Source organism: Camelus ferus, chromosome 12 (assembly GCF_009834535.1).
Source record: "Camelus ferus isolate YT-003-E chromosome 12, BCGSAC_Cfer_1.0, whole genome shotgun sequence".
Classification (NCBI taxonomy): domain Eukaryota; kingdom Metazoa; phylum Chordata; class Mammalia; order Artiodactyla; family Camelidae; genus Camelus; species Camelus ferus.
In genome coordinates this window covers 60871367-60884667 of record NC_045707.1, presented here as the reverse complement: position 1 = coordinate 60884667, position 13301 = coordinate 60871367, and the positions used below count along the sequence as shown (strand labels likewise).

Genomic DNA, 13301 nt, shown 5'->3' with positions numbered 1-13301 from the left:
TATCCGTGGGAGCACTCAGAGGTGAGTAACTCAGAGAAGTGATTAGAACTTAGACTTATATGGCATCCTTAGCAAATTTTGTAGGAGGTGACAAGGCAAAGGAAAAGGACTTTGAGTCTCTAGAATGACAAATTGTGGGAAGCTCAATTATATGGTAGGTAAGAGCTAGTTTCAGCAGGGTTTGCTGCGTGGATCCCCTGGTGCAGTCTATGGGCTGATAAGGATCTAACGCTGTCTCCACTGATTAACTTCAATTCTTCCTGATGTTATTGGGTGGGGGTGGGCACCTTTACAAATTTGTGTCCTGCTTTTAGGCAAATAGGGGGAGGGAAGAGGGCTTTTCTTGCATCTGCTTCTTCTCAATTGCATTCAACTCAAAATAATCATTATATCAGCAGCATATTGTAGGACAGAGTATTCTGCTACACTTCATCATGTTAGGAAGACCATACAGAGAAACTGCATGAAAGATCAGACAGAGGGTGAGAGGCTGTGAGATGGCATGGAGAAAGGGAGAGAGACATAGCCAAGCTCAAGCTTCCAGCCATCCTTGCCAACGTGTCAGATGTGTGAGTGAGTCATTGAAAGATGCAGCCCTGGCCATTATCTGATTGCACCTCCATGAGAGACCTCAAGAGAGATCAACAGAAGAACCTCTTAGCTGAGCCCAGTAAACCCACAGAAGCATGAGATAGTGGTTGCTTTAAGTCACGAAGCTTTGGAGTGGTTCTGTTACACACAGCGATCAATAAGTGGAACAGTAGGATAGGACTGAATTATTTTTCTTGCATCATGGTGGCAGGGAAAAAGAGCATGAACTTTGGGCACAACTCATACCTGCCTCCATCCAGAAGTGATAGGTGAAATTTCCACCCATATTTCATTAGCCAAAGCAAGTCACACAGCCATCCATGCGTAACTGCAAAGAAGTGATCTCCGGGAAGGGAAAGGGCATGAGTGATGCTGATTCACCCCACCTCTTGCAGCAAGGGAGGCTGGGGAAGCAGAGGAGGTTTATAATGGTCTGCTGTGCCCAAACATTACAGTCCTGCACACAGTCAGGATTCTGTTGTCACAGGTGAGGGCAGGAAAAGGCACTAGGTTTGCCCTAAGTGGAGGGTGGGTGGGTAACAGAGAGATTGCAATGGCTGCCACCTGAACCCTCAGCCCCCACTGACATTGGTCTCACCCACTAACTCTCTTAGTGCTCTCACTTTCAATCTATAAACTTGAGTTTGGGATGAGTCTGGATGGGGAAAAACAGAGGAGACAGAGGAGAAGAGGAAAGAGGTAGAAGAGAAGGAGGGAGGGAAAACGTAGCGCCTATGTGCTCAGGCGTGAAATAAAAGAACTTGAACGCTCCTGACTCTGACTCCAGCGCTTTCAGGACCACTTAGGGGGAAAAATTAATGTCTGCACAAAAATGTCAAGCAGGAAGATAAAGGGAAAGAACATTTCAAAGAGGTGGGAAATGTGTGGCAGTCTGGGTGGTCCAAATGAAAGAAGAAAAACAAAGTTCTTGTCAAGTTGTGCTCTGGGAAATTCTTGGAGGAGTGAGAAGGAACATCCTGATCCCAGGCTCCTGCCGAGTGCCCCTCTCTCCATCCAGGACTCTAACATAGGTCATCACTTTGTTTTTCCCTCCCCTTTCTTCTAAAGTTCCCAACTCAGCCCACAGCTGCTTCACTGTTGGTCAGAATTAAATCCAAAATAGCAACTCCCTTTCTCATTTCTCTATTAGTTGGAAGATGAAAATCTAAGAAAATGTTAAACCATTTTCAAAAGGCTTCTTAAATATTGCCCTCAAAAGAATTTTATCACCTTTATTTTACTTGCCAGAAAACCAAGGCTAATAGTGGTTAATTTATCAAAGGTCACACAATATATCTGAAATGAAATCCGTTCACCTACAGTCCATTAAGTTAACTACCATGATGCTCTGACTTTCAAGGATTTATTTGATGCCTTGTTCTTAATTGAACCTGGGATCTAGAAATTTTCTGCATAGCTTGGCCAGCATTTGCTGTCTGATTCTGGAATACAACTTCTATTTCCTACTTCTTATAGAACTGTCTTTAGTATCCTCCCACAACTGTATCATTTTTGCTTTCTCTCTGCTTTTATCCTTATCCAAATGTTCTCCACGGTACTCCCTGCAACAGTTATAGGCTTCCACATATGTCTGTATCTTTTTGACATATTGCATTAATCTCTCTGCCCTCCATCCTAGCCTGTTTCCTTTGACAAGTCACACCCATTTGTGGCCAGGTCTGCTTATAATGATTCTACTTGCTCAACTTTACAATAACTATTTGGTATAGTTCCCTCCCTATATTGAAGCCTCAAGTTCACCTAGTTTTTGCCTCTGCTCTGCTGTCTCTCCCACTCCATGCTCCTTCAAATAAATCAGATTACTCACCAAGTTTGCCCTGGCCTTGAGTAAAACCTTGATGGAATTTATCCTCAATTTGCCCTTTGTCAGCTCCATTGCTCTTATATTTCCTGGTCCCTTTGGGCCCTGGAACTAGTTCTGTTTTCCTCCTAGCCCTGTTTGTTAGTGGCTTGGTGCTGCTCTCCTAATTTTGTCTATGTCTATACTAATTAATGCTTTACTGAAGTATCTGATAATGAGAACTGCCATCAATTATGCATCTAACATGTGTCAGGCTCTGAGCTAAGTACTTTACATGTATTATTGCATTTACTCCTGTAGGGGAGGAAAAATAATTTTCTCTCTACTCTTCTAAGTTCTCCCCTGTGAACCTTGTAACAAAAGACAGGTTAACAAAAGAGAAATAAATAGAAGTTTATTAACATGTATACCTTGCCTATACATGGGAGATACCCAGGAAAAAGTGAGTAACTCTCAGAGGTGGTTTAGAATTCAGGCTTAAATACCATCTTCAGCTAAAGACTAGAGAGAAGAGTATGGGAGAGGCCAATTATAAGGAAGTGATCAGGAAAAGTAAACAAAAGTAAGGGTTGTTACACAGATTTAAATTGGTGCCTTCTCCATTGATGAGTTTCTTGCTATTTAGTTATCTTTCTCTTCTGGTGAAGAGAGGGAGATGACCTTGCAAATGGGGATTCCCTTATAATTGTAAATTTCCCTTACAAAAGGGTAACTTCTGTGTTCTCAGTTCTTCTCTTGTGTCTGTTGTTTTGAAAATAATCCTTATGCCTAAGAGACATATTTTGGGGTGGCATATTCTGCCACCCTTCACTTCTCATGAGAAACCTACAATGTAGTGTCATTTCCTTTGTTTTCCAGGAAGAAGGAACAGAAGCAGTATCAGTGCTACGAAACATTCTTTACGTTGAAATTAAAGCTCTTATCTGGATACCTGGCACCGTGCTGGTTCCTTGCCTTTACTATTTCGTTTGGTCTTCACTATAATCCTGCAAACTAGGCGTTTTCATCTCTACTTTTTAGGGGAGGAAACTGAAGTTTAGGGAGGTTAGGTGGCTTTCTCAGCAGGACTGGACTTACAGTCAAATCTCTTCCGCCACGCCGGCCTGCTTGCCACACCCACACCAGCACTTTTGTCCCAGCTGTCCCTCTGCCTGAACACTCTTCCCCCATAACCACGTGACACCCTTCCTTATCTCCTCCATGTACTTCACACGCTTAAATGTCACCTTCTCAGTGAGACCTTCCCTAACACTCCTCTGACAACTTCACCCCACTTGCTGTTGTCCCTCACCCATTCCTCACTTTATTTTCCTCCAAGCACTTAAATTCTCTGACATACCATATTTGCATTACTAAAACGCAAGTTCCAAGATGGTAGGGCTTTTTGTCAGCTTTGTTCACTACATGCACACTCTCCATCCATATATGTTGAGTGAATGGATGGATGAATAAATTTCTGAGCAATTCCAAAGCCCATTCTCTTTTCACCACAATGTACTCAGATCCTTGGTGTCCATCTTATCTTCTTTTTGCCTCTGGGTTACTTTATAATGCTAAAGCATTTTTTTTAAAGTAAATCCCTAAATTCAGTGTAATTTAGGAAAAGCAAAACTAAAGCCCATTCTATCCTGAGCCTAGAAATGGTGCTAGCAGCAGCCCTTGCCTTTATCCAAGAGCATTTATTATGTGTCTTCTTGTGTGTGATGCTCTGCTATATACTAGGCAGAAAAAATTAAACTGAAATGTTTATATCTGGCTCTCTCTCCCTTCAATTGGCTGCTCGGTGGGAGAGCCAGCCCTGGTCCAGGGAACAAATGGAGGACATGCTGTACATACAATATGGACCTGAATCACAGGTAATTGGCAACCAGTATTTGCAGAGCAGTCAGAGAGAAAAGCCCAGGGAGTTTCATTAGTAGGATGGTGTTTGCAGAAACCATCCAAAGAGAACTTTTCTATCCAAAATCTTTTCTCAAGGGGATACTGCCAAGAAACAGTTTATCTTATCCACAGTTGGCTTCCTCTAAAAATTTACGATTGGTTCCTGGATCCAAACATTTGACTGATGAAGCTACAATAACCACAAAGCTGGAATAACTTTTGTCATCCCCTGTTCTTGGGAAGAACCCATTTTTTATGATGCCATGCAGATTTTGAGCCTGATTCTAACTCTATTTTAAAAAACTCATTTCCTAATGACATGTAATACCTATAAGCTGCTGGTGATTGAGACAAGAGTTATCATTTAGCATTGTTTAAGCACCCTAAGGAGGCTTAAAATTAGAGATTTTTAACTGCAGCCACTCTGTTTATTACTTTTCTCTTCCATGCATATACTCCAAGTCTATGTATAACAAGACTGTGTTATACAAACATTAAAAATGTAAAGAACAGTAATCAAGACAGTGGTACTGGTACAAAAATAGACACATGGATCAATGGAACAGAACAGACAGCCCAAAAATAAATCCATGCACCTATGGCCAATTAATTTGTGACAAAGGAGGCAAGAATATATAACGGAGAAAAGACAGTCTCTTCAGTAAGTGGTGCTGGGAAAACTGGACAGCCACATGTAAAACAGAGATTAGGACATTACCACACACCATATATAAAAATAAACTCAAATGGATTAAAGACCTCAGTGTAAGACCTGAAGACATAAAACATCTAGAAAATAACACAGGCAGAATATTCTTTGACATAAAACACAGCAATATTTTTTTTGGATCTGTCTCCTAGGGCAAAAGAAATAAAATAAAAAATAGCCAGTGGGACCTAATTAAACTTAAAAGCTTTTGCACAAAAAAAGGAAACCACTGACAAAATGAAAAGACAACCTACAGAATGGGAGAAAACACTTGCAGATAATATGACTGATAAGAGGTTAATATTCAAACTATACAAACAGCTCATACAATTCAATATCAAAAAAACCCCAAACAACCCAGTCAAAAAATGGGCAGAAGACTTGATAAATATTTTTTGAAAGAAGACATACAGATGGCTAACAGGCACATGTAAAGATATTCAACATCACTAATTATTAGAGAAATGCAAATCAAAACAACAATGAAATATCACCTCACACCTGTCAGGATGGCTATCATCAAAAAGTCTACAAATAACAAATGTTGGTGAGGATGTGGAGAAAAGGGAATCCTTGTACATGGTGGGAGTGTAAATTGGTACAGCCACTATGGAAAACAGTATGGAGATTCCTCAAAACACTAAAAATAGATTTACTGTATGATCCAGCAATTCCTCTCCTGGGTATATACCTGGAAAAAAATGAAAATACTAATTCAAAAAGATACATGCACCCCAATGTTCATAGCAGCACTATTTACAATAGGTGAGATATGGAAGCAACCCAAATGTCCATCAACAGATGAATGTCTGTTGTACAGACATATATACAATGGAATATTGCTCAGCCATAAAAAAGTATAAAATTCTGCCATTTGCAGCAACATAGATGGATCTTAAGAATATTATGCTTAGTGAAATAAGTCAGAGAAAAAATGTATAGTTCCGCTTCTGAATGGAATCTTAAAAATGCTACAAATGAGTGTGTGTGCAAAGCAGAAACAGACTCACAGACATAGAAAACAACCTCATGGTTACCAAAGGGAAGTGGGGGGGGAGGGGCAAATTAGGGTTATAGGATTAAGAGACACAAACTATTATTTATAAAATTGATAAGCAAGAAGGATATATCATATAACACAGGGAATTATAGCCATTATCTTTTAATAACCTTTAATGGAGTATAATCTGAAAAAAACATTTAAAAAATACTGAATCACTATGCTGTACACCTGAAACTAGTATAATATTGTAAGTCAATTATATTTCGATAAAAATATGTACACACATTAAAGTAACATGGACCCAGTCTGATTGGCAGTAGCAAATCCAGCTACCACCAACATAGCTAAAAAGCCTTTTAGCTTCACACTAGTGCCATGAGACCAGTCATATGAAAAGTTAAATTATGCCAATTAACATCTTATATACATAATTCTAACACTAATTGTACTACATTTTAAGCTTCTTTAGAGCACGAATAACATTTTCCTCATTTTTGTGTCCCACACAGCACCTGTTTTTAATACTTGTTAAATATATCCCCCCTCCAATAGGCTTCATTAGGAAAGGGCATTTTTCCCCCTATTTTAGACAGTGTACCCAGTATCTAACATGTATTTGGCACAAAATAACATTCAATACATTTTTTTAAAGAAATTAAAAAAAATTTTTTTTATGGGGTGAGGTAATTAGGTTCAATTATTTATTTATTTAATGGAGTCTACTGGGAATTGAACCCAAGACCTCCTGCATGTTAGGCACTCTACCACCGAGCTATGCCCTTCCCACCCATGAAGAAATTTTTTTTAAAAAAGAAAAGAACATTGACTTGAATGAATCCTGACTCATGAAAATTAAACCCAACTCAACATTTGGGTTCTTCTGATTTAAAAGTAAAATAAATCATAAACAAAAAATTATGGATTCAAATATTTTATAAAAAGTTACTGACAGGTCTAAGGATAAACTTTTGAATCAGCTTTTGGAGGGGAGGGTATTTGGGGCAAGTCCTTTATGCACCCTGGGCTTTATTTTCCCTACTCCATCCTGATGAGTCTTAGAAGAAAACAAGGATTGGGTTAGAAGATCATCTCTACAGTTCTTCCAGTTCCAAGTTCCTGTGACTAGGATTTTGCATAACTCAAAAGGACGTAGGTGTATAAGCAGATGCTGTCTCATTAACTGGCAGGACCAAATGATTTTTTAAGAAAATAAACAAAGCCAGATCCAAGATGGCCTCCCACAATCCCATCTTCTGATATTCACACCCTGTATAGCCACCAACCATGTCTTACTAGAATTGGTCTGTATGCCATTAGCATGCAGCAGAAGTAATTGTCACTTCCTAGATTAAGTTACAAAAATAAAAGGTGAGGAACTGAAGCCTTGTGCCAACAGCCATGTAAATGGATCTAGAAGCGGCTCCTCCTCAAAGCCAGCAGCTTGACTGCAACTTCAAGAGCTGGAACCATTGGGCAAAGCTGCTCCTGGTTTCCAGACCCTTAAAAACTAGGTGAGATAATGTATTTTTGTTGTTTTAAGTTGCTAAACTTCGGGGTAATTTGTTATGCAGCAAAAGGTAATTAATACACTTTATCATCCCAAATTCCTCCACCGTCCTGGGGCATATGACCATGTTAACTTCACCAGTCTTGGAAACTATGCAATTTGTTTGGCATCATATACTTCATAAGAAAAGATACAAGTTAGTGCCAGCACCAGCCTCCCAGTTTTAAAACTCAGCTACACTCAAGCCACAACTTGAAAAGAAAAAAAAAAAAGCTACTTTACTGCATGTAGCTATGGTCTCACTATGATTTCCATCTCTTCCATTTCAAGATAAAAACCTTGCCTTCGCCAAAAATTCCCTTCTTTCACGGCTGCCCAATTGCAACATTACTCCCTACCGTGCAATCAATTGACTGCTTTAACAGCAACACTTTCAGAGTGCTTGTTTCTCTTTCAGTACTTCTCCAATTCATGCATTTGCTTTTTATTTCATGACAAAATGACCTTTAAGAACTTTGAAGACTGTTTTTATGTCTAAGAATTTTTAAAAATTAAAATGTGTGCATTTCAACTGCTTTGTGCATTCAAATTCCCATCTTAGGAGGTCATGTATACAAAGGTCTTAGAATAGTTCCTGGCATATGTGTTCAATAAAACATTTATTTACATAGAAGTGCTTGTTGACACCCTATTATACAGATAAGGAAATGCTTAATGTGAGAAAGTGCTTCATACCTGAAACTAAATGCTGAAGAGATATCCACTTTAGTTCCAATTAAGACCCCCCCGACAGCAATGATTTCTCCATCACACACCATAAAGAATCCTGAGCAAAGTTGTTCTCTCTTAAATGCCTCCTGATACGCCAGAGAAAGGTCACTGTATAATGACAGAGCACAAACTGACAAAAACCTCTGTGGACAGGAATGGTTATTAACACATCACTCGGCTTTTGGGTAAATACATTTCTTAGATTTAAACTAGAAAATTTCTGTCCCATGTCTGTGGGAAACCAAGAATACATCTTGCCTGATCTGCAAAGGCACAGGTCTCAAACAGTATCTTATATCAAAGGTGCACATAGATTGGCAATGCAGTCTGGTTTATAATATAAATTCTGGTAAAACTAGAAACTACTAGACTTACACAAAGACGGCACCAGCAAGGGCATAGTGCTTCCTATTCCTCTGATGTGGAATTGTGAGGGCAATGGGGGAGGAGAGAGAAGGGAGGCCAGGGGGATCACGACCCTGAGAAGAACCACAATATCCTTACCCTACAGGAAAGAGGGAAAAGAGATGGATACAGAGCAAGATGTTTGTGCTCAGAAACTCACTAAGGCATGAGATGCTGCAAAAGTTGGTTTTGCTCTTAACTCACTTATACTTATGGTTACCTTGATCTAGAATTTTTGAGAAAAGGAATGGATTCATTCAGAAAGAATTTATTCCTAGCTTCTATTTCTAGATTTTAACGGTTATAGCCAAAAGCTGATCAGTCTATAGCCATCATAATTTTTCTTGCACCAAAGTCATAATACCCTAAAAGTAATTGTGCAATTACTACTTATGGGTCAGAACTAATGCCAATTAAGGCTTTGGAAAATGATGTTTTCTTTTTCTTTCTTCTTTTCAATTTTTTTCCCTGATGAATTCATTTTGAATAATCAAAATTTTTCTTCTTTTCCTGACTTTTTTGGGGTATAATTGGCAAATAAAAATTTTGTATATTTAAGATGTACAATGTGATGTTTTGACATACCTATACATGGTGAAATAATCATCACAATTAAGCAAATTAGCATAGGAAAATGACCTTTTCAAGTAAAATATATTTGATTTGCAAACTATTTCCTCATGATTTTAAAAAGAAATGAAGGCAAAGTGCAAAAATTTAAATGACGGCATATTAGGACAAGAAAAAGCCATGACTTGGTGTTGTCTAGACACGCATTCAGTGAACAGTGATAGTGTTATTTAATCTTATTTTGCCACCTATGTAGAGAAAGATGTATCAATTTTCATGCCATAAATAAGTTGCTAAAGGTGATTACATTCCTATTTTTTTCCAGTGAAAAAGCAAATTAGAAATTTAGCATAAAACTTACACTGGGCAGACCTTTGAGAGCGAAAGGTCTCTTACAATCTCATTATAATGAATCCCATATAATGAATTATAATGCCCTTTGCATATATTAGTCAGTTATGATCTTGAACTTAGGTGGCCACTTGTACCTCAAACACATGTAACTAATTTGACCCAATATCAGTTATTATTATTTTTTTTTTTTACATAACAGCAACCCATAAACTTCAATTGAAACAGAAGGCATCATTAAGCTGGTCTTGGCTGGGCTCACACATTAGTGTGTGGCCAGCTGCTGGGCTGGCTAAGTGGCTCCCCTTCTGGGGGTGGGCTTGTCTAGAATGACCTCAGCTGGAAGAGTTCATCTCTGCTCTACATGGTCATGTGACCTTGAGCAAGTGACCTGACCTCTCTGATCCTCCCTGCTCGATCATTCTTATCAACATACAAATAAATTGTTATTTCTCTCACTCTCAGCCAAAAAGTCCACTTCCAACTCCAGCTGTCACAGTCTCTCCACTCATTTTTATAACAAAACTCTTTCAAAGGAATTTATACTCACTGTCTTTAACTCCATTCTTCCTTTTCTTGCTAAAATCTATTCCACAAGGTTTTAGCCGACACCACTCTGCTCAAACTGCTCTTATCAAGGTCACCAGTCACCCCTACATTGCTCAGTCCAATGCTCCATCTCCGTCCTCATCTTACCTGACCCATCAGCAGCATCTGACACGTATCATCATCTCCTTCTCCTGCTCCCAGGCAACACGCCCACCTGGCTGTCCTCCTACCTCACTAGTTTCTCCTCCCAGGTCTCCTTTGCTGGCTCCTTCTCATCTTGGTCTCTTAATATCAGAGTTCCTCCAAGCCCAGTCCTTGCATTTCCCTCTCCTCTCCTCTCCCCTCTCCTCCTCCCCACTTCCCAGCTCTTCTCTCCTCTTCCCCTCTCTGTACTGACTCACTTGATCACAGCAGGTCTCCTAGTTTTAAGTATCATCAATACTCTGATAATTTCAAACTTATATCCCCATCCTGGATCTCTACCCCAAATCCAGACATTTATATCCAGCAGCCTATTAGTTATCTCCACTTGGGTGTTATATTTTCCTATTGGGGCTGCAAGAAATGATCACAAACCTAGTGGCTTCAAACACCACAAATTTATTAAATTTATAACCTTACTTTTCTGGAGGAGGTCAGAAGCCCAAAATGCATCTCAGTGGTCTAAAGTCAAGGCATCAGCAGGGCTGCATTTCTTCCTAGAGGCTCTAGGGAAGAATCCACTACCTTGCCTTTTTCCAGCTTTTCGAGACTGCTTGCATTCCTTTGCTTGTGGCCAGGACCATCTTCAAAGCTAGCAATGGCCAGTCAAATCTTTCTCACATTGCATCCCTCTGACTCCTCTGTCTCCTTCTTCCACATTTAGAGACTTGTGATGACTTGTGATTACACTGAGTCCACCTGGATAATTCTGTCTTAAGGTCAGCTAATTACCAACCTTCATTCCATCTACTACCTTAATTCCTCTTTGCCATGTAACCAAACATATTCACGGGTTCCAGGGATTAGGATCTGGACGCCCCTCTGCTGGGGGGGGGGCATTGTCCTCCCTGCCACAGATGTCTTGTCATGTCAAACCTCGCATGTCAAAACTGAACTCCTGATCTCAGCAATCCTGCTCCTCTCTGAGTCTTTCCCAGCTTCCACCAATGCCAACCCTTCCAGTAAGCCAGGCCCGAAAGTTTGGGGTCATTCTTACTCTTCTTTTTCTATCCCCTGTTCAATCTATTAGCAAATCCTAGGAATTCCACCTTCAAAATATTCTCAGAATCTGATGATTCTCACTGTTTCTAGTGCAACAATACTGGTTCAACTCCCTCTCATTACTCTCCAGGTTATTGTTAATAGTCTCCAGAAAGCCCAGGTTATTATAATAGCCTCCTAACTCATCTGTCTGGTTTCCACCCTAGCCTACCAGCACCCCATCTACTACTGCTTGCCCACACACAGTCTATTCATAGCACAGCATCCATAGGATGTTTTTCCAACACAAGTCACATCATGTAGTTTCTCTGCTCAAAACCTTCCAAAGACTTCTCAACTCCATAAAAGTCAGTGTCTGCAAAGACCTTGGGATCTGGCTTTTTTTCTAACCTCTTCTATTCCTCCCTCACATACTTGCATCACTCTACCCACGGGGGCCCCCCTGCTTTGTCTGCAACACTCCAAGCACCTCCCTGGGGCCCTTGCACTTGGCAGTTTACTCTTTGCGGCATGACCTTCTCCTAGGGGTTTACCTGGGTCTCTCTTCACCTCCCTCAATCTTTGCTCAAAAGTCACCATCTGAGTGAGGCTTTCACTGTCCAACATCCTTTACTTTAAATTGCACGTGCACACAAATACACACAGAACACTCTTCTTCTTTAACGCTCTACTTTTTTTTTTTTGGTATCACTTACCACTTTTTAACTTACCATATAATTTATATAATTATAGTTTTTTTTTTCCTCTCACCACTAGATGGTAAATTCCATGAAGGCAGGGATGCTTTGATGCATTCCGACTTCCTAAGCCAGTATCAGGGACATAGTAGACACTCAATAAATATTAATTGAATAAATGACTCTGCCTCAGTTTCTTTATCCATTAAAATGGGAATGTTAGGAACAGTAACTACATCATAGGGTTACTGGGAGAATTAAATAAGTTAATATACGAAAAGTGCTTATCCCAGGGCCTGACACAAAGAAAGCACTAAATAGGTGTTTGCTCTTATAATCTCTCTACCATTTATACTGGTTCTTCTCCTGTTACTCAGTGAGTAACCAAATACCACCACTCAAAAGGTAACAAGAGTAATACACTGAGAACACATTGTGTCCTAGCAATGAGGATGAATGTAAATACTTGGTCTTTTATATAACTGGGCAGAGCCCTCAGCAAGGTGGGCTCTTGCAGTTAATCCCTGCTGGCTCTCTAGGTGTGTATATGGAGGGCAGGATGGGATTCTTCTTATTTTTCTTTTGGATGCACACATGGTAACATGGACAAAGGAATTAAACTTCAGAACCTGTTCAGAACTAACCACAAAGGGTCAAATCACAAAAGGCTGACGAAGATTAACTAAATCCTCTTGACTTCCATGGTTCCACATTCCTTGGCCATTAGTTGGATTTAGGCAATACCTTCAAGCCTAGAACAGGCACCATACTACTTACCCAGTTTGGGTGTTGGCCCAGCGTGCAGACCACATTAATCTTACTTCAAAATGTCAAAATTCCAGTTTTCAGAGCATTGGGATATGCTTCCAAATACATCAAATAATCAAATTATCTTTTGGTCTTATTCCCTTATCCCCTTGTGGCATCTTACCAAACTGAAGCCCAGAGATCACAGCAAACTTCCTTCCATTTTCATATCAGTGAGGCTGAGAAAGAAAAAGATTTATTACCTGGAAGCAGAAACTCAGTGGAGAGCCAAACTTCAGACATACACATCCGTGAAAATTAAAGTCTTTCCTGACAAGGTAGGTCAAACGTCACTGATGTGTGGCTACTGGGTGGTCAGTCTTATTCACTCCCTAATAAATATGAAGCACCCCAAAATCAGTATTATAATAAACAGAATCATAGTTGACTATCTTTCTTAATTATTACTCCTGATACTTAATTTCATTGCTTCAGACAGAATTCTATGATATTTG

The 13301-nt window shown here is 39.7% G+C and overlaps 1 long non-coding RNA gene across 2 annotated transcripts in view; it reads right to left on the bottom strand.

The window, feature by feature from the left end:
* The window catches only part of LOC106730439, an 84191-nt gene that overhangs the window by 45207 nt on the left and 25683 nt on the right, over positions 1 to 13301 (bottom strand). For both annotated transcript variants that reach the window (XR_004324807.1, XR_001366901.2), the window contains exon 3: positions 12971 to 13025. This is a non-coding gene — a long non-coding RNA (uncharacterized LOC106730439). The remainder of the gene's footprint in view (positions 1 to 12970; positions 13026 to 13301) is intronic.